This window comes from Poromitra crassiceps (assembly GCF_964638095.1).
Source record: "Poromitra crassiceps genome assembly, contig: HAP1_SCAFFOLD_1117, whole genome shotgun sequence".
Lineage (NCBI taxonomy): Eukaryota > Metazoa > Chordata > Actinopteri > Beryciformes > Melamphaidae > Poromitra > Poromitra crassiceps.
This window is the reverse complement of record NW_028151293.1, coordinates 1,252-22,405: the sequence shown is the minus strand read 5'-3', so window position 1 is coordinate 22,405 and position 21,154 is coordinate 1,252. Positions and strand designations below refer to the sequence as shown.

Below are 21,154 nucleotides of genomic sequence, written 5' to 3'. Positions count from 1 at the left end.
TTTATCATGAATACTGAGTGTTCCTGTTATCTGAGGTGCAGCAGTAGGTCAACCTCCCATGAAGCAAGTACATTGACAACATGATGAATGACTATAGTTACACAACGCCCCATGTCTTAATTTTAAATGATTTCAGACTGTTTTAGATGGGCTAGTTACATGCCAAGTACTGTTACTGTAAGAATTAGTAGTTATTTTCTGTGCAATGCAAATAGGATGAGAATTCAACAATATTGTATGTTGTATAGACTATGTTTAGCATCTTAAACATAATATTCTGAATTGCATATCATCATTATTAAAGCTGAGAAGAAAACCCCCTGAAAAATCCCCATTATGGAAACCACTCATGCTGTAGCTAATATAATGCATACATTTTAGAATCCAATGTTACAGCTTCCAGCTGGAGGAAACAGTATGTTTCCTCCACATACTTTTGCAGCTTGGCCAGTTATGGTGGTTATGGACAGCCGCCAAATGGATGTGATTTAAAATGTAGTGACATAAAATACTTTGGTAAAAACAAGAAATTTGATGGATTCATAGACTGAGTACAAGCTTATTGGCCAGAACATTCATACTCGGTGCAACATTTTGCAGGTGGAGGGCAGAGACCATCCATTATGGTCAAATGTCCTTTTGTTTCCCACAGGCTGGGGTGTCAGACAGGTTAGGCCCAGACCTGAAGTCAGTCTGTGTTCTCATGGCTGGACCAGATATGTCAGTTTGTCATGGCTGGATCAGACCTTCTGTGTTCTCATGACTGTACCAGACCTTATGTCAGTCTGTATTCCCAGGGCTGGATCAGACCATATGGCAGTCTGTGTTCTAAGGGCTGGACCAGACCAGACACATTTTAAAACTGGGACAGTTCACACAACTTTAACACTACATTATATAGACTGTTTTCAGGTAATTGTGTTGGAACAGTTTGAAGCCTAGCTTACTTAATTCCTGTCAGCTATTGTATTAAATGGTAAATGGCCTGCATTTATATAGCGCTTTTATCCAAAGCGCTTTACAATCAGTAGATAGTCTACATTCACCCATTCATACACCACGCAGGGTGCCTACACACCATCGGGAGCAAGGAGGGTTAAGTGTCTTGCCCAAGGACACAACAACAGCAGCTGGGAGGGAGCGGGGATCGAACCGCCAACCCTTGCGTCATTGGCCGACCCGCTCTACCTCCTGAGCTAAAGCCGCCCTGTATTAGCAAACACTGCAACAGGAAGTAACCTGGGGTCAATTTAGATAAAACCATCTGTTATAGCCTATATCAAACCATTCAGCTACTTCTGCTCTCACTCACAATGTCAGAATATAAGTGATATGATGCATAGTTTTTGAGATGTCAACGTTGGTTTGACTCACTTGCTTGACTGTCAGCTGTAGCCATAAAAGTTTGACCTACCTAGTAACACGTGGGTGGGGTCATCAATTGCCAGTTGAATTGTGATTGTTGGAGCGATTGTTGGAGCTCACTACAAGCTTGACACTACAGGCAACTAGGACACCAGAGGCTTCATCTGTTCCTTATGTTTATCAGTGGGAAGGACAGAAATGTTTATGCTTTGCTGGAGCTCTTCTGGGGACATCTTATCAGGCTAACAGTAAAACTGTATTTACCGGGTAACAGTATTTTTTTTTTTAGCTCTGTGTGTGTGTGTGTGTGTGTGTGTGTGTGTGTGTGTGTGTGTGTGTGTGTGTGTGTGTGTGTGTGTGTGCATGCATGCATGTGCGTGCATGATGTGTGTGTGTGTGTGTGTGTGTGTGTGTGTGTGTGTGTGTGTGAGGTTGAGGCGGGTGGGGGGTGTGGGGGGCAGATTCAGGGCTGAGTGGAAGCAGCTGTCTCCAGAGGTTTACCTGCTTGAGTGCTGCCAGCCCAGACTGGCTGCTGCTGTCTGACTGACAGGTGGGGCCTCAAACCTTTCACAAAACTGTAAAATCCAATTTAATCTTATATATATATATATATAATTTAATCTTATATATATATATATATATATATATATATATATATATATATATATATATATAAGATTAAATTGGTAGTTACACCGTAAATATATATATATATATGTATATATATATATATATATATATATATATATATATATATATATATATATATATATATATATATATATATATAGTTACGGTGCAACTGAGGCAGCCAAATGTACACTACATAATATGCTAAGCCTGTTATTTTCTGGAGTAAAAATCCTTGTATGTGTACATACTTGGCCAATAAAGCGGATTGTGATTCTGATTTTGAGCACAGCACACTGTAGCGCTAAACAGGGAAAATCTTGACCATTAGTAGCCCATTTAATCATACATTTTAATTAGTTTTTTTTTTTTATCTGTATGTATTTGTGAAAAAATCCACAAACACTTGTGTGAAAATTTGATTTTCATTGGATCTTTTCTTTTAATAGGATAACCAACTATGACGTATCCACAACAACTCCTATATACCGTATACCTCATACTTGGCTGCATGCAGGCCATCTGAATAGCTGAATTTTCTGGGCTCTCTGCCTTTCCTATTAGTCTTGCCTTGGTTTCAGTCCCACCATCTCTTTCTCTTTCTCCATTGCTTTCTCTCTCACACACTTTCGCTGACCCACACCCTATACTGACCCACCCTATACTTCCATTCCAAAAGTTTGACCTGCAGTGCTCACTTTCACTTTGGTTCTCACTCCTCCTGCAGCACCCCCCCCCCCCCCCCAAAAAAAACCCCAACTAAAAACTAAAACGCATGCACCCATAGACACACACACACACACACACACACACACACACACACACACACACACACACACACACACACACACACACACACACACACACATAAAACACACACATACACACATGCACATGTGCTCTCTATTAAACACACACTCTCTCTCTCTCTCTCTCTCTCTCACACACACACACACACACTCACACACACCAAACTTCTACTTGCTCTTTAAGCCCCGCCCTGCTCTGCTGTTGCTGCAGTGTGTCATATGAGCAGTTCAGGAAAAGACTCGCTCATGGCTTTCCATGAGGGGAGAAAAAACAACTTCAGAACACTGCAAGACTGTTTATAAGGCTTAATGTGGTAGAATAGCCTGGCCTTTTACTTCATGGTCATTATTATTAGTATTATTATCATTATAAGTATTATCATCATCGTCTTCATCATCATCATCATCATGCTCTTCATCATCATCATCATCAATTCACAGATGACACCACCCTCATATGGCTAAACTCTAATGGTGACAACTGACGAGTCTGCGTACAGGCAGGAGATTGACCACCTGATGACTTGGTGCAGTCACAACAACCTGGAGCTCATTGCTCAAAAGACAGCGGAGATGGTTGTGGACTAGAGGAAGAACGCAGCCCCACCTTCCCCCATCACCCCGGGTGACTCCCCAGTCAACACTCTAGAGTAATTTTGCTTCCTGGGCTTAACAATCAGCCGGGAGCTGAAATGGGAGTCGAACATCAAAGCTCTCACCAAGAAGGTACAACAGAGGATGTACTTTCTTAGGCGGCTGTGGATTTGATTGATTTCTTTATTTACGTGTCACACACCAATGGTGTGTGTGTATGATGTGGAAGTTCAATGTGCCAAAGGCAGCAATGGCACTTTTCTACTTTTCATCGAGTCCATCCCCACCTCCTCCATCGCTGTGCTGCTGTTGCCCGACAGGACAGACTGCAGCGCATCATCCACCGCTCTGAAAAGGTGGTCAGATGCAACCTGCCATCCCATCAGGACCTACACACTGCCAGGATGCTAAAAAGCGGTTCACTGGAGCCCTTTGGGGGTTAAGTGCCGCACTCCTGGGAGCCAACAAAGTTCTTCTGTTCTGAGGAAGAGCAATTTCAGAAAATCTCTTCAATTCAAATGCAGTTCTCTCTTAGTTTGTGGATTCACTTTGGCAAACTCACATTTCCAAACCTTCCTGCTGCTGCCATTATAAAGGTGAAGAGGGTTGATTGATGCCCCTGAATCAGCAGCCTTGCTCTGAATTGCTTTAGTAAACTGGAACATTGTGTGGTGCCTTCACGGTCCAAGTGGAGTTATTCATGTTGTGTTTATAGCTCATGTCATGTCCAGTTAATAACAGATTCATAATGATATGTTTAGGGCACATTTAGGATATACGATTTAAAACACAGCTAGAAATATATAAATTATTTTCTGGTAGTGAATATAATTGTGGAGAGATTTCAATGTTTTGGAGCATCTATTTAAAGAAAAAGATGATTTTAGAGGCTTTTTTTATTTTGATGTGATAGAGACATACAAAATCAGATTAACTGCATTGGTTCTTCAATAATAGTGACACACCGCAAAATGTAGCCAATATAAATTATATTTATTTCTTTTTACTTTGGAAATAACCCTTGGTACTTACTTGCTCTTCCAGGGAAAAGTATCAGCATACCTGCACACGCTCAGCACTTCTTTAATTGCCACTTGTTAGACTTCAAACTGTGGCATGCAGCCTGCTGAAGGCTTTAGGATGTGTTTGCACTTTGGATTTCACTTGAAGATGTTTACAAATGCCACCGCAGGGAGCAGAGGTGGAAGAATAGCGATAAGCTCACCTGAATACATAATAAATTAATAATTATGAACTCATTGCTGAGTACATACCTGCCAGATTATACTTGAAAGAAGAGGCTTTGTTATAAACATGTTGTCATTTATTGTAGGATTTTACCCTCACAGTAGACTTTTTTCATGTACGGCTCCAGTCGATATTGAAACCATAATTCCACTGAGCTGTGCAAATATACATGGGATAATTATGTTTGATATGCTATTATTACTCCATCTTCACAATTATGCATTCCTAACACACCGTGGGTTGGGGGGTATAAAATAGAGTACAGCTTGTGTTCAGTACCTTTCACACAGCGTCCTCTGTCCCATTAAGGGTCCCATTTGTGTTTGGGTTTACAAAGCCACATCATACAAACAGCCCTCCCCCTGCCCTCCACTCTCCTGCCTGCCCTCCTCCGCTCTCCTGCCTGCCCTCTGATCTCCTGCTGCCCTCCTCCGCTCTCCTGCCTGCCCTCTGATCTCCTGCTGCCCTCCTCCGCTCTCCTGCCTGCCCTCTGATCTCCTGGTGCCCTCCTCCGCTCTCCTGCCTGCCCTCTTCCCCTCTCCTGCTGCCCTCTTCCCCTCTCCTGCCTGCCCTCCTCCGCTCTCCTGCCTTCCCTCTGCTCTCCTGCCTTCCCTCCCCTCTCCTGCCTGCCCTCCCCTCTCCTGCCTGCCCTCCGCTCTCCTGCCTGCCCTCCGCTCTCCTGCCTTCCCTCTGCTCTCCTGCCTGCCCTCCCCTCTCCTGCCTTCCCTCCCCTCTCCTGCCTGCCCTCCCCTCTCCTGCCTGCCCTCCCCTCTCCTGCCTGCCCTCCTCCCATCTCCTGCCTGCCCTCCTCTGCTCTCCTGCCTTGAATTCCCTCTGCTCTCTTGCCTGCCCTCCCCTCTCCTGCCTACCCTCATCCGCTCTCCTGCCTGCCCTCATCCCCTCTCCTGCCTACCCTCATCCCCTCTCCTGCCTACCCTCCTCCGCTCTCCTGCCTACCCTCCTCCGCTCTCCTGCCTACCCTCCTCCGCTCTCCTGCCTACCCTCCTCCGCTCTCCTGCCTACCCTCCTCCGCTCTCCTGCCTACCCTCATCCCCTCTCCTGCCTACCCTCCTCCGCTCTCCTGCCTACCCTCCTCCACTCTCCTGCCTGCCCTCCTCCCCTCTCCTGCCTACCCTCCTCCGCTCTCCTGCCTGCCCTCCTCCCCTCTCCTGCCTTCCCTCCTCCGCTCTCCTGCCTACCCTCCTCCGCTCTCCTGCCTACCCTCCTCTGCTCTCCTGCCTACCCTCCTCCGCTCTCCTGCCTGCCCTCCTCCCCTCTCCTGCCTGCCCTCCTCCCCTCTCCTGCCTTCCCTCCTCCCCTCTCCTGCCTGCCCTCCTCCCCTCTCCTGCCTGCCCTCCTCTGCTCTCCTGCCTTCCCTCTGCTCTTCTGCCTGCCCTCCCCTCTCCTGCCTACCCTCTTCCGCTCTCCTGCCTGCCCTCCACTCTCCTGCCTGCCTGCCCTCCACTCTCCTGCCTGCCCTCCACTCTCCTGCCTGCCTGCCCTCCACTCTCCTGCCTGCCCTCCGCTCTCCTGCCTGCCTTCCCTCTGCTCTCCTGCCTGCCCTCCACTCTCCTGCCTGCCTGCCCTCCACTCTCCTGCCTGCCTGCCCTCCACTCTCCTGCCTGCCTGCCCTCCACTCTCCTGCCTGCCTTCCCTCTGCTCTCCTGCCTGCCCTCCACTCTCTTGCCTGCCTACCCTCCACTCTCCTGCCTGCCTGCCCTCCACTCTCCTGCCTGCCCTCCGCTCTCCTGCCTGCCTTCCCTCTGCTCTCCTGCCTGCCCTCCGCTCTCCTGCCTTCCCTCCACTCTCCTGCCTGCCCTCCACTCTCCTGCCTGCCCTCCGCTCTCCTGCCTGCCCTCCGCTCTCCTGCCTGCCCTCCACTCTCCTGCTTTCCATCTGCTCTCTTGCCTGCCCTCCGCTGTGAAGAGCAAGAGCATAAAAGAGGAAGTGAATGTGTGAGGGATGAATACGTGGCCCCTGGGGGTCAGCTTAATGGAGTGAGACCCCGGCCCCTATTGACTTCCACTGCCACACTATTAACTCCCCACATCTCCCAAGCTCTGGCCTCGTTATTCATTTTGGGATGAAAGCGCACTTCCTGTTTGCCTGTTTTGTTTTGGTTGACTTTTGTTTGGTGAAATACTTGTATGTAAAATCTCAAGTGTTCATTTAACTCTTGAGAGTGTAAAAATCAACACTATGCCACTATGTGTAGTAAGTCACACCCATCAGAATTAATTTCATGCTTTTACATAGTTTTAAACAGCCACCCTAAAGCCATCAGCTCTATGAGTAGAAAACACTTGTCAACTCCAAAAAGAACTGTCAATGAAAACTCCACACTATTAGCAATGGAGAATTAAGTACTGTAGCCTAAAAAGATGATCTATAGTATAGATCATATTTTTTGCTGCATCTCAAAGTTATTTCAAACTTGCAGAAAGTTACCCACTTCCAACAAAGAATTCAGATTAGTCTGCTACAAGGTCAATGACAATTGGGTATAGCTGAAATTGTTTTTTTTCACAGCTATAATGTGATATTCACAAGTTGACCTCTTGAGATTGTATAGCACGCATGTGTGTGTGTGTGTGTGTGTGTGTGTGTGTGTGTGTGTGTGTGTGTGAGAGAGAGAGAGAGAGAGAGAGAGAGAGAGAGAGAGAAAGAGAGAGAGAGAGAGAGAGAGAGAGAGAGAGAGAGAGAGAGAGAGAGAGAGAGAGAGAGAGAGAGAGAGAGAGAGAGAGAGAGAGAGAAAGAGAGAGAGAGAGAGAGAGAGAGAGAGAGACAGAGAGTATGCTGGGAGGCTGGGCTGGGGGTGTTATCAATAACAAGTGAGAGGGGTATGTTTCTTTAAGACAAGCCCATAAATGGTGGCCCGGTCACCACCTTCTTCACTGAGAAGGGGCTGGCTGCAGCTCCAGTTTTCCTTGGCGGGTCAAGCCTGCTATTGAAGTCTGAATGGCCTGCCATGGCAGATTACACCGCGCAGCTGTCCCCCTACCGTGGAAATTAAGTTATGCCCCGTGTCAGCAAGTTTTGTGTTTTCCTCTCTCTCTCTCTCTCTCTCTCCTGCCTCCCCCTCCCCCCTTCCCTCTGCCCCTCTCCTCTTCTTCCTGGAGTTGTGGAGGCCTCTCGTTAAAGTGAACCAAGCCAGTGAGGCTTTTGGGAGAAGAGGTGGCTTATGGGTAGTCATGCCTGGAAACGCAATGACTGCCAAAACAGCTTGGGTGCATCCATCGCTAAGAAAAGAGCATGGACACTCTTTGGATAAAACGTTGTACGCACACACACACAAATATGACGGGGTTATGATAGTGGATAGTAAACTGCAATTCATCTCCGCTCACACACACAGTCATATAGGACATAAGAGTCACGTGACTTCGTGATGTAGCTTTTGGTTCCGGAATTTGTCCATTCCTTTTCTCCATCATGTTTCAAAATGTCTTACAGTATATAAAGAGTTTTAAGCCTGGAAGCAATCTAACCAGCGAGCTCCACCATTACGCTATTGGCTCCATGGCTAACGTTATAGTATAATAGCCGCACTTCCTTGCTTTAATATCAACAACCGGGCAACAGATATCAAAACGGCTCCCGGCTTTGAAGGCAGCATATCTCGTAATGGTTAATGAAACATCTTTCAGTCACTCAGTGGTGGTTTGATTGCTTTACTCAGCAAACTGTAGCCTACTTTCGTAGTAGCCTAGCCAAAGATATTTCACTAGGGCAGTGGCCCAGCATGCTCCACCAATCACAGACGATCATGCAGCGAGCTCCACCAATCTAAGCCCTCAATTACACTTTAGAATTGTGGGTGTGTATAAAAAAAACAAAAAAACAAGGATGATATCATACAGATTTGTGGCTACAGGAACATACCATCATTTCACAATTAGCTATGGTAAGTCTATAGTGGTTAGCCATTATGGCTAACAATCAACAATCAAAATCTCATTGCAGAATATGAACGGCGAAATACACTTCCGGAACCGAGGTGTCACATGACTGTTGAGCGCTATAGGCACACACCAGAAATGCTGACAAGTAATTTTTTGCAAGACCAAGTCAAGTGAAGTCTCAGGTCTTCGAGGGGTAGGTCTCTTATCGATGAGCATTCTATCATCTGCTGGATTCCATCTGATCTGCTTAGAACATTTGCATTGCTAAAACGAAGGAATTCAACGTATGTACTGTATTATATCCTCACTCCTTTATAATCAGCATTGATTAGTTGACATTATTAGTAGTAGACATTTACTTAATCTTAATGCACCAAAAAAAGAACATTTCACAAGTCCCAAATCCGAGTTTCAAGTCAACTGTGTGTACTTAAGTGCGATCTCTGGCCCACACACACACACACACACACACACACACACACACACACACACACACACACACACACACACACACACACACACACACACACACACACACACACACACACACACACACACACACACACACACACACACACACACACACACACACACACAGACCTCCAACTCCAGTGTTACAAGACAGCCAGCTCTGAGGACAGTCAGTGTGCAGCATCTTTTGGCCTGCGCCCATGGCTCATGGCCCCGGCCACATGCTTTGTGCATATGCGTGTGCGTTTGTTTGTGCTGTGGTCGTGTTTTGTTTATTTGCGGGTGCGTTTGTGCTGTGGTCGTGTTGTGTTTATTTGCGGGTGCGTTTGTTTCTACTGTGGTCAAAGTGAGAGGCAAACACTCCAGCTCCAGTGATGTGCGAACATGCTTTGAATGTCCCCCGGAGCCCGCAAAGCAGCTGCACCCTCCGGCCATTACTGACTGGCTGCTGGTGGGTGCAGTAAGTCCAACTGGGCTGATAAAGAGTGTGTTAAGCACTTGGCTAAAAGGGCAATAAGTGCCATTTTTACAGCCCCCATTGCACAAAATGACCTTAATATATCTGCAGGGGAGTGATAGTGTTGTTGATCAATAACAATAATGACTCAAGCACTTTGCCAAGTGCTGAGACTTCTGGCTTTCAAAACTCTCAAACTTTACAAACCATACTCTGTCAGAATTATAAAACCATTATCTATATATCTATCTATCTATCTATCTATCTATCTATCTATCTATCTATCTATCTATCTATCTATCTATCTATGTATCTATCTATCTATATCTCTATTTACCTATCTACCTATCTATTTATCTATCTATGTATGTATGTACTGTATGTTTGTATGTATGTATGTATGTATGTATGTATGTATGTATGTATGTATGTATCTATCTATCTATCTATCTATCTATCTATCTATCTATCTATCTATCTATCTATCTATGTCTGTCTGTCTGTCTGTCTGTCTGTCTGTCTGTCTGTCTGTCTGTCTGTCTGTCTATCAACTCTTTTGCTATTCCACATTTAATTTTAGGATTAGTCAGTGCACTTCATATATTGTTTCAGATATAGGCTACTTCTGTGGGGAATAATCTGATGTTATAAGCAACTTCTGGTGTCAAAATAATTCCCTCCTTTGTTCAAGGAAAAGGATTTGTGTGCTGCACTGAAAGTATAACTCTTCCATCTTCTGTGAAACGCTAATGCATGTTTATAACTGGACTTATGGGTTGCTAATGAATATTACTCAATAGCCGACAGCACTGCCGCCTGTGGCTTTTGCAGTCTTTGCGATTCTTCCTCAATTTTTTTTTCCTTTTTCTGAGAACTGAGTATATGCATAATATGCTACTGCTTTCTTTCTAATTTATTTTAGTTTTTATAACTTTTATCACCTTTACTGTCGCCACACCCTCATAACACTACAATTCATGTTTCCCCCATTACAATAATACATCTTGACTTCATATGTTTTTGACTTGATTGTAATTGTATTACATTGTTTTATACCCTCATCATATATTCCATTTTTGCTTGCAGTAGCTTATCCTATTACAGCTTTTCTGCTGAAACAAGCTCTTGAAATGTCCCCAGGGGATCATGCAAATTGTAATGTTCTCTTATTTGAAGCCGGAGTTTCAAACAACACCACATTCTGTTGATGCTGGGCCTGCTGCAGTGGATTCATCACCACCCGCGGGCGCCCCCTGTGTGACCCGCGATGCAATTGCAAAAAAAAAAAAAAAAAAAAAAAAAATTACAGTGCACCTGAACGCAACATGCAAGATACCTGCTGAATAAGGCCATGTTCAGACTAGGAGGCCAAATCTGGTTTGTGAACTTTAGTGACCTATTAATGACTTTATCCAGATTGGTTTTATGAGTCTGGACGCTCCAAGTCTGATTTGTGTCACTTGTCCCAAACCACATAGGGAGGTAGTTTCCAATCTGCTTTCGACTGATGTGACTTGAGTGCGGACGTGCAGATCCACCAAATCTGATTTGAACGTCACTCGCAACTCGTCATCAAATGCTTCTGCGCAGGAAAACCACATCACCAACGTACGTATTTACTGACGCCCACATCGTTACCATAGCAACCCATGCAGATAGGCTGTTTAGGTCTGGCCACACAGATCCGACTTGAGAATCAGATTTGTGGCAGTGCGGACACACTCCCAAATCAGATTTGGGAAACCAATCAAGATAATGATGATTAATGACTTTATCAGCAAATCGGATTTGCCTGTAATGTGAACATGGCCTAAGTGTCCGCTACAATCCGCCAAAGAAAAATGTATATTGATTGTTTATTACCTGGCCCCTGGCCTTCTATCATTTCACGAAAGTGGCCCCCGGGCAAAGCAAGTTGAGTATCCCTGCTATAGAGGCTGCATGCTGGGCCTGCTGCAGTGGATTCATCACCACATTCTGTTGATGCTATAGAGCAGTGATACTCAACCCGAGGCTCTAGAGCCACATGCGATTCCTTTATGGGTAGTTGTGGCTCTTTTAAGTCCTACTTAAAATAAATAAATAAATAAATAAACATCTAAGAATAATGGGAGGAAAGGGACCTTTTTGGATTGTGGCTCTTGCAAAGATTTTTTTTCTCGGTCAATGTGTCTCCTGAGTAGGGAAAAGGTTGAGTACCACTGCTATAGAGGCTGCATGCTGGGCCTGCTGCAGTGGATTCATCCTCAACTCTTTACACTGGCTGTCATCTGGATTACATGGCCACCGCTTTGGGAGAGGGCAAGACCCCCCCACCCCCTTCACTCCACTCCACTCCACTCCACTCCACTCCACTCCACTCCACACACACACACACACACACACACACACACACACACACACACACACACACACACACACACACACACACACACACACACACACACACACACACACACACACACACACACACACACACACACACACACACACACACACACACACACACACACACACCTCATTGGCCTGTGTGTTGTTGCCTTGCATGTATGAAAACAAGCCAGCCAACCTCCACCTCATTGGACCTTCCCTCCTCAAGCCGTAGACTCATGTTCCACTCACCACATGCTCATTACTACACTAGTTAGGGAATGGGGCTGAATAATAAGAGAGGCTATTGCTGTTGCCTGTGTGTGCTGTGGACCATGCAGGAGACATTTTAGATTGGATGTATTAGCAGTTATTTTACACTGCTGACAGTATGTCTAGTCAGGAGATAGCTGCATGCATGGACATCAATGGATTCAAGATGTGAAGCACTGAAATGCTCTGCAGAAGAATCAACTTTTTCCTTTCTTTCTATTTTAATGTGTTCATAAACACCCTCATTGCTGCAGAAAGACAATATAGGAGTACAAATAAATAAATGGCTGAGAAAAAATTTACACTTTCCTAATTTGTAACCCTTTTGTTTGCAGCTTTCTTGTTTCAAAACAATGCTCCAGTCCATCCTCTTGTTACCTATGCTTATTTTGCAAGTTATTGTGGATTTGCCCAACATATCGCCAATAGAGTACTGCAGGATTGAGTCCGGAAGAGCACTTCCGGTATCTTCATCTAAAAACCAATCAATTTTTCTATGGGGATTTTAGTTAAATGCTTGAAATAAGGTATGTGGTTAACAAAAGTGTATGAAACAGCGAACTTTGTGTTCAGCAAGATCATCTTCACAAATGAGGACCACTTTTATGATTTTCTAAGCGTAGGCTAAATGCGTTGTTTTTTTATATGATTTTCAGAAAACGCTTCAACACGAACACGAAGTTCGCTGTTTCATAAACTTTTGTTAAACCACAGACCTTATTTCATGCATTTCCAAAATCCCCATACAAAAATACCATTACCTTTTAGACGAAGGAACCGGAACTAGCATGGCTAGCTGAGTTGGCCTACAAAAATACATCATCCCTGCTGTACCCTATAATGTAATCAGGGATGTAAGTGCAACACAACGAACATGTGCAACTCTTTGTGCCCCCCTTTATAGCGGGAATACAATAACATTGGAAACGGAGAATGTAAATGGCTGCCACAAACAGTCAGGTAGCAAAGTGTTCTGGCGGTGACAGTTGGATTAGTCCTGGTTTTCTCTCAGGACCCGAGGAGGTGGGCTGCAGCTTGGGTAACTGGATTACAGCCCTTTTTCTCATTTCAAAGGGTTGTGAACTCAGCACAGGTCTTGCATGATGAAATCAAAGTGGCAGCTTCAATAGAAGGGAGAAAAACAACACGGCTTTCCAGAAAGTCTTCTGGCATCGGCCAAGCAGCTAATGAGGGAGATGCAAAATCAATGATCTTTGCTTGGCCGTGTCACTGGCATCTCCTTCTAATGGCTCCAATTCAGAGAGAGATCCCCAAGCAAGGTGAGAAGGAGAGCATCGGCTCGAGGAACTGAAATCTGTCAGATCAGTGCTTTACAATGCCAGAAACATGTTCCAAATGAGGAAGAAAAATCACAGGAAAAGAAACAATTCACAACGCAATTTTTCTTAAGGCCATCCACCTTTTAACAAATGTGTGCCTATGAGCGCAGAGGGGAGTCGAGGTGGAGCCCATTCCATCAAACACCCTGTGGTAACTTTAGGGGATTATTTCCAAATCCTTTCAAATGAACTTTCCATCTCAGTGCCTCCTCCTCCGCCTGAGCCATTCCAACTGTCCAACCCTTTCTACATCACTTTCTGCATTAGCACTCATGGAGCCAAGACCAAAACAAATGCCTGGGAGAAATATGGACACCGCACTTCAGGAGTAAAGAAACTCGCTTCGAGGCCCCAACCTGTCATAATCCCACACAAAGCAGGGAGAATACTAGAATTAGGTTTTAGCAACATGTGAAACAGAAATTAAACTCTAATATGTATTTTCACATAATGTACAATAGGAAACTGTCAGGCATTTGTACAATACAGCAAAATTGTAGGCTATACTTCAGATACAACAGCATATAGCTTCAAACTATAGACCCAGCTTTAATGTGTTCTACAAGTCAGAACCAGTATTATCACGGGTAAATATAGAGAACACACTGAAACACTGAAAGATTTTATCGTTTTTGCATTTTGTTTGAAGAGTTGTTTTAGGAAGATGTGCTCCTACCGAGAGGCTCCATATATTTTCCATACGTCTGCATGAGAGAGAAAAAACACATTCCACTTCAAGCCAGGACATAATTGAAAACACTGGCAAGGAAAGTGGGGCTGGGGGCGAATATTCCATGTTGACTATCCCTAAGAATAATGTAGAAGTAAAGCCATTATAGTCTGACCAAGCTCTATGTGAGTCACACCGCACAGTCTGTCTTTTACCTCATGACAACTGACAGAGTGAGTCATACCACACAGTCTGTATTTTACCTCACTACAACTGACAGACTGAATCACACGCACAGTCTGTCTTTTACCTCACGACAACTCCCAGACTGAATCACACCGACACCGCACAGTCTGTCTTTTACCTCACGACAACTGACAGACTTAGTCACACAGCACAGTCTGTCTTTTACCTCATGAAAACTGACTGACTGTATGTGAGTTACACCGCACAGTCTGTCTTTTACCTCACAACAACTGACAGACTGAGTCACACGGCACAGACTTTATTTTACCTCACAACAACTGACTGCCTGTATGTGAGTCACACCGCACAGTCTGTCTTTTACCTCATGACAACTGAGACTGAATCACATCGCAGTCTGTATTTTACCTCATGACAACTGACAGACTGAGTCACACCGCAGTCTGTCTTTTACCTCATGCAACTGAAACTGAATCACATTGCACAGTCTGTCTTTTACCTCACGACAACTGACTGACTGTATGTAAGTCACACCACAGTGTCTTTTACCTCATGACAACTGACAGACTGAAGCACACCACACAGTCCACAGTCTTTTACCTCATGACAACTGACAGACTGAATCACACCACACAGTTTGTCTTTTACCTCATGACAACTGACAGACTGAGTCACACCGCACAGTCTGTCTTTTACCTCACAACAACTGACTGACTGTACTGTATGTACTGTATGTACTGTAAGTCACACCACACTGTCTTTTACCTCATGACAACTGACAGACTGAGTCACACCACACATTCTGTCTTTTACCTCATGACAACTGACAGACTGAGTCACACCACACATTCTGTATTTTACCTCACAACAACTGACTGACTGTACTGTATGTACTGTAAGTCACACCACACTGTCTTTTACCTCATGACAACTGACAGACTGAGTCACACCACACATTCTGTCTTTTACCTCATGACAACTGACAGACTGAGTCACACCACACATTCTGTATTTTACCTCATGACAACTGACAGACTGAGTCACACCACACATTCTGTATTTTACCTCATGACAACTGACAGACTGAGTCACACCACACATTCTGTATTTTACCTCATGACAACTGACAGACTGAGTCACACCACACATTCTGTCTTTTACCTCATGACAACTGACAGACTGAGTCACACCACACATTCTGTATTTTACCTCATGACAACTGACAGACTGAGTCACACCACACATTCTGTCTTTTACCTCATGACAACTGACAGACTGAGTCACACCACACATTCTGTCTTTTACCTCATGACAACTGACAGACTGAGTCACACCACACATTCTGTCTTTTACCTGACTGACTGTGAGTCACATCGCACAGTCTGTCTTTTACCTCACAACAACTGACAGACTGATCGAGTCACATCACACAGTCTGTCTTTTACCTACCTCATGACAAAGACTGAATTGATGGATAAAAGGGAGCAAAGGAAGGAAGGAAGGGAGCAGACATTTGAGGAGAATATTAATTGTATGTCTGAATTTTTGAAACACGTTTATGAGATCTCATTATAAGTAGTGAAGTGTCCTCCATCTAGGAAATTGGTAATTGAGAGAGCAGCACATGTTTGTACATCCGGTCCTGTCATTGCATGAGCTGAAGTGTGAGGCGTTTGTAACAATCAGAGGTTGGAAGTGAACTGAGCTCACTGAAGCAAGGTGATGGCAGAGATACCTTACACACGCTCAAAGACCTGGAACACAAACAGCCACAGTTTGTAAATTACACCCACAACCCCCACCCCCTTTGTGTGTGTGCGTGTGTGTGTGTGTGTGTGTGTGTGTGTGTGTGCGTGTGTGTGTGTGTGTGTGCGTGTGTGCGTGTGTGTTCATGTCGTCATCCTGTTTGTTAACATCCTATGCATTCATGTGGTTGCCAATTAGGCACTTATGTATTTGCCTGACTCGCAATATCTGATTGCATTAATGGTGTCTATGTCCTTTTGCATACTTGTATGTGGACATAAATATTTCAAATGTGTGTGTGTGTGTGTGTGTGTGTGTGTGTGTGTGTGTATGTGTGCATGTGTGTGTGTGTGTCTCATTTGTTTTAGTGTTAAATTATAATGATTGTTTTAAGGATTTGTTTTGCATTCCCAAGGACTTTACCTTTAAATAACTGCCTGCTGCCATTCACTTAATTTTTATTTATTAACAAAAAAATAATTATTTGTTAACTTAATTATAACAAAATTGATTATATCCTTTCCTTCAAACATTCATTTTAAGGATGACTATTAGTCTAAAAACAGCTTTTTCCAAAACTAAATTATCAAAGCCTACTCAAACAATCATTGTTCACCGTTTCTGTGATGTTTTATGATAAGCATGCTATAGTGAGAATTTTTGCACCTCATTCATCCATTCACACACCCTGCATTATTATGGCCTAATCAACGCATGCTGTGCCTTTTCTGACACTGTCTGAACAAATGGCAAAAGAAAGAAAAGGGAGGGGGAGGGGGAGGGGGGTTATAGCCTTCTCCTGATAGAAAGCTTCATGCACGGAGCGGAGGGCCGCATACCAACACTGCAAAAAAAAAAACAGACCAGCTTGGCAAGTTGGTTATTTGAAGTTGGTTAGACCTATTTTTATTTTAGTTTTCTTTTATGTTGAATCCAGATTTTTTTTTTTTTTTTCCAAAATTGTCTTGCACTGGCAGATAAATATCTGCCTGTTTCATTAAAAGTTACTTTTTTCAGAGTAATGGAATTTGTTTGAAATAAGCCAAGGGGAACTATTAAAAAGAAGTTCAGATTGTATGCCTTCTTAACTGTAAATTATTTCATGAAGAGGCAAAATAGCATGGAGAGAAAAGCATGTTGCAGTAGGCATCTTCCGGTGCAGGAAGGTTAAAATAACCTGAAGAGAGCCTGGACATACAAGATAAAATCACTTGCCAAGCCATGTCTTTTTTCTTTCTTTCTTTTTTCTTCCAGTGTTGGTTTGAAACCCAAGCAGCAGCAGATCGTTCCCACATGCTTCCCCGCCGCTCGGCTCTCCAGAGGTGTCAAGCCAGCCTGAAAGAATGAAGTGCCTCCCTATTGTGCTACCCAACTATTATGTGCTTAACATTTCCATGACAAAGATGCCACTCGACTTCTCCTCCATCCATTCAGCTGGAGGGCCCTTGTCCCTTCTCTAATAAAACATTTTGCAGCAATCATTGATTTAAATTTGCCCCCTCTCCCCCCTGAGGCCAGTCAAGAGAGGGAGGGAGGATTGTGTTGAGCATTTGCAATAGGCCTATTTAAATAATAATAATATCAATAACAATAAAACATGTCAACTAAAATTCAAAATAATAAATAACACAATTCCATAAACACAAACTAATGAAATAAATGTCTGTGTCTAATAGGGTTAATTACAGGTATCACGATTAATCAGTGAGAGAAGAGGGCATGGAGGGGGGGGGGGTCGTTTGGTGATTTATGGTGACAGTTGCTTTTGACAACAGCCAGCTAAATCAAGACATAGCAGGTCATTAGGCTATCGGTCAACTGAGGAAGTTAACTTGCAGTTAAAATGAGCCTTAAGTTCATGGGTGCTCTGCGCTTCGTTTAAAAAGCCAAATTCAACAGAGAGGGATTGGAGCTGAGCTGCTGGAGGTTTTACCAGCTTGCATTGACGTGCTATTTTATCCTAAACTTTGCTGCGTGTAATGGTGGAGGTGAAACGAGATTTGATGTGGCAATCCATCTAACACGCACTTCCATCTTTTTAAATTTGTGGAATAGCCTAGAGTTTGCATGCCTTATAGGCTCACATAGGCTACATTTTAGGGCCTAAACTCAAAGAAAGCTAGCATACAGTAAACCGAACCAAATTCACATGTTATAGGTAAAGGCTCACATATGCATATGGCTATACATCAACACATCAATATTTTTCTGACAATATAACTGAACTGTGTTAATACATATTTTGGTGGTTGTTTGCCTCATGGGCTTAGCCACTTTTTTATTTACCATGAAATATCTGGTGATAACAAAACATTGATAAGAGTGAACTCCCTCAGCCAATGTTCCTGTTTACAAAGATAAAGAGCATGATGAACTTAGTGAAAATATATAGCCTACTCACTAAAATATACACATTATAACCTGTTTCGACTGTATATTTAGACAAAATGCTTTCTAGGAAGCAGGCTAATGTGGAAAATCAACAAATAACTCACAGTCAAGAAAATGCAATTTCAAGTCTCTTTTATGCCTTCTATAAAAGTATATCATTAAGGCAGTCATACAGTGGATTTAGACATTCCGTTCTCTTGGCTACAGTGAATAAATCATCTCATAGCCTAACACATAAAGGATTCTCTGAAAAAAATCTATAGGCTATACACATATACACAATGTACATACTTTGAAGAGAATACACACAAAATAACTTCCCTTTAAAGCTGGAATTCTTACTTTTTTTATTCACATGTTGAACATTTGGATGTAACTGGGTCGCATGTAATAAATTACTGTTTCACTTTACCTAATTTATTTACACGTCTAAGATTCCAGCATTAAATACTTGCAAATCAGATCGTCTGACTCCAATGGCAACAGCCTGTCATATAAAAATAGTTCATATCTTAAAAAGAAAAGGAAAAGATTGGCAGTGCACAGCTTATACTGATTAAACATTGCATTGTTACCAAAACAAGCCAACTCTGTCCTATCATGTCGACCTTATCGATGACTATCAGAGTCTGACTGTGAGAAAGTAGACAATCTAATTTAGCTTATCAAATAAGCAAAGCATCTGGAGAGCCGTGAAGTGGTGTGTTCTGATAAGTGGGCCTGTACCACAGGCAGATAATTAAAAAAAAAAAGTTATTTCTGGAATCCTTTGCATAGAAAATATCCTGATGTGAATGTGATGATATCCTTCAGAATCAGCACCTAAAAGTCTTAATTCAAACAAGGCAGGCCTTTGCCTAAAGAGCTTTTCCCTTAGTCTTTGAAGCTCTAACCTTTCACAATGGTAGAAGGTCAATGAGTGACAAAAGTTTAGATTGCCTTTTATCCGGACAATAGCCGGGGCATATTATGAACCCAGGATTAAAGGAGAGGCAATAGAGCCAAAATGGATGCCAGCAGGGTCAAAACACAGTGGGAAGAGAGGACAGAGGCTGTGCCTTTGCTTTTGCTTTGCCTCACAAACTCTTTCTCTTTCGGTTCTTGAAGGAAATCCTCGTCATCGTCTTCATAGTCCTCCGACCCGCTTCCATCGTCCACCTGAACGGGAGAGTCGAAACACAACGTCTTCATACTGTTCTTGACAAACTCGCAGATGGCCCTTTCCGTGCCATCACAGACGCAAGTGTCTAATAGTTCAGCTTTGGGTATTTTACGCATGTTTGTGATCACATTCCGGCAGGCGTTTGTGCAGGTAGCCCCGCTGAAAAGCTTCCCGCAATGGATTAAATAATCGCGCATTGCAAAACTACATTGCTGGTCTCTCTCACACTGGCGCCGGGCTTCTGTGCAGCCAGTGTGGCTAGTCTTGGGCAGGCACGGCTCTATGGCCCGTTTAGTGCTCATACACACCGGGTCCTGGGCACAGCTGCAGTCCTCCAGAGCCGGGCCGTTTTTGGTCAGATTGAGCTGCACCAGAGAGGAGATACAGTGGCTGGGGCACTTCCTTCTCTCCCCGTTCAACACAGGGCCACATGCATGCATGTATTGTCCGTACGCGTAATGGCACTCCGCCTCGGTTTGGCAGTTCATTATGGCTTGCCAGCATATCAGTCGCCGACCATGGGAGGGAGAGGCCACGGATAAATAGCCGCAAAACAACAGTACACAACCAAGGAGAGGCCAAACGGATCTGTGAAAGCTCTGTGCCAATGCGCCACAACTTGCCATTGTTATGGCTGCGGGGGGGAAACGGTCAAATTTACACCAGTGTCATATGTGTAAAGTCAACTAGACTACTTCCATGGATAGTGACGATCTGTCCGTTTCAATTCCACTGCAGGCGGTGTGTGATAGGCCTATGTGGGCTCTTCAACAGGCTGGCATGGGCTGTAATCCCGGCTCGGTATCGGCTGCAGCCAACGCGCCACTGGAAAGCCCGTCAGCATTGATCCATGATAGTTTCAGCTTCCAGTGTGAATATCGTTATCCATACATGTTGAGGTGGGAAACGAAAGTAAAAAATAAAATACGCGCGATGCGGGTGCAGAGAAAAAGTCCCTCCAGTTGGCTCACGTTACTTTTAGAAAAGTTTAGACAGCGGCTCATTCCGTTCCAGTGGATCTGAGTTGACGCAACAACTGCCTGCAGCTCAACTATTCCCTCCTGCGTCTTCTCCCGGGGCAGTAAACTCCTGGCCGGTCCGAATCCTCACCAAAAGGCAGAGCCGCGGTCCCCACGGCCTGTTGGTGGACTATGTTGAATCACTTACACCCACAGAAGCGAAAACAAAGAGTATGGGGAAAAACAACAACCCTTCTGGGTCGCAAAGTGGTCCTCTACTCTCTCCCCCTGAGCATTTGTCTCTCTGTTCTGCAGCCCCCCCTCTCTACACATTAGGCTGATCCTGCTTCTGATTGGTTGGCCACTTGTTGTGGATTTCTACGTAGTGATGGGCGGGAGTTTGGGGTGGGATGAAGATGGTCTTCTTTAGCCTGGGTAAACCCATCCCCCACGTGACCTGCTCTCAGACCTGTTCTCAGTCACTATGTGACTGGGAACTGAGAGAGCAGGTCACGTGGTGGCTGGGTTTACCTAGGCTAGGTCTTCTTGAGAAATACAAGGTG

General features: G+C 44.2%; 1 pseudogene across 1 annotated transcript; it reads right to left on the bottom strand.

Annotated features, from left to right (window-relative positions):
- Positions 1–18,591: 18,591 nt before the first annotated feature.
- On the bottom strand, positions 18,592–20,872 carry LOC310771725 (growth arrest-specific protein 1 pseudogene; annotated as a pseudogene). The gene has a single exon. The product of its transcript is annotated as a growth arrest-specific protein 1 pseudogene (transcript).
- Positions 20,873–21,154: the final 282 nt, after the last annotated feature.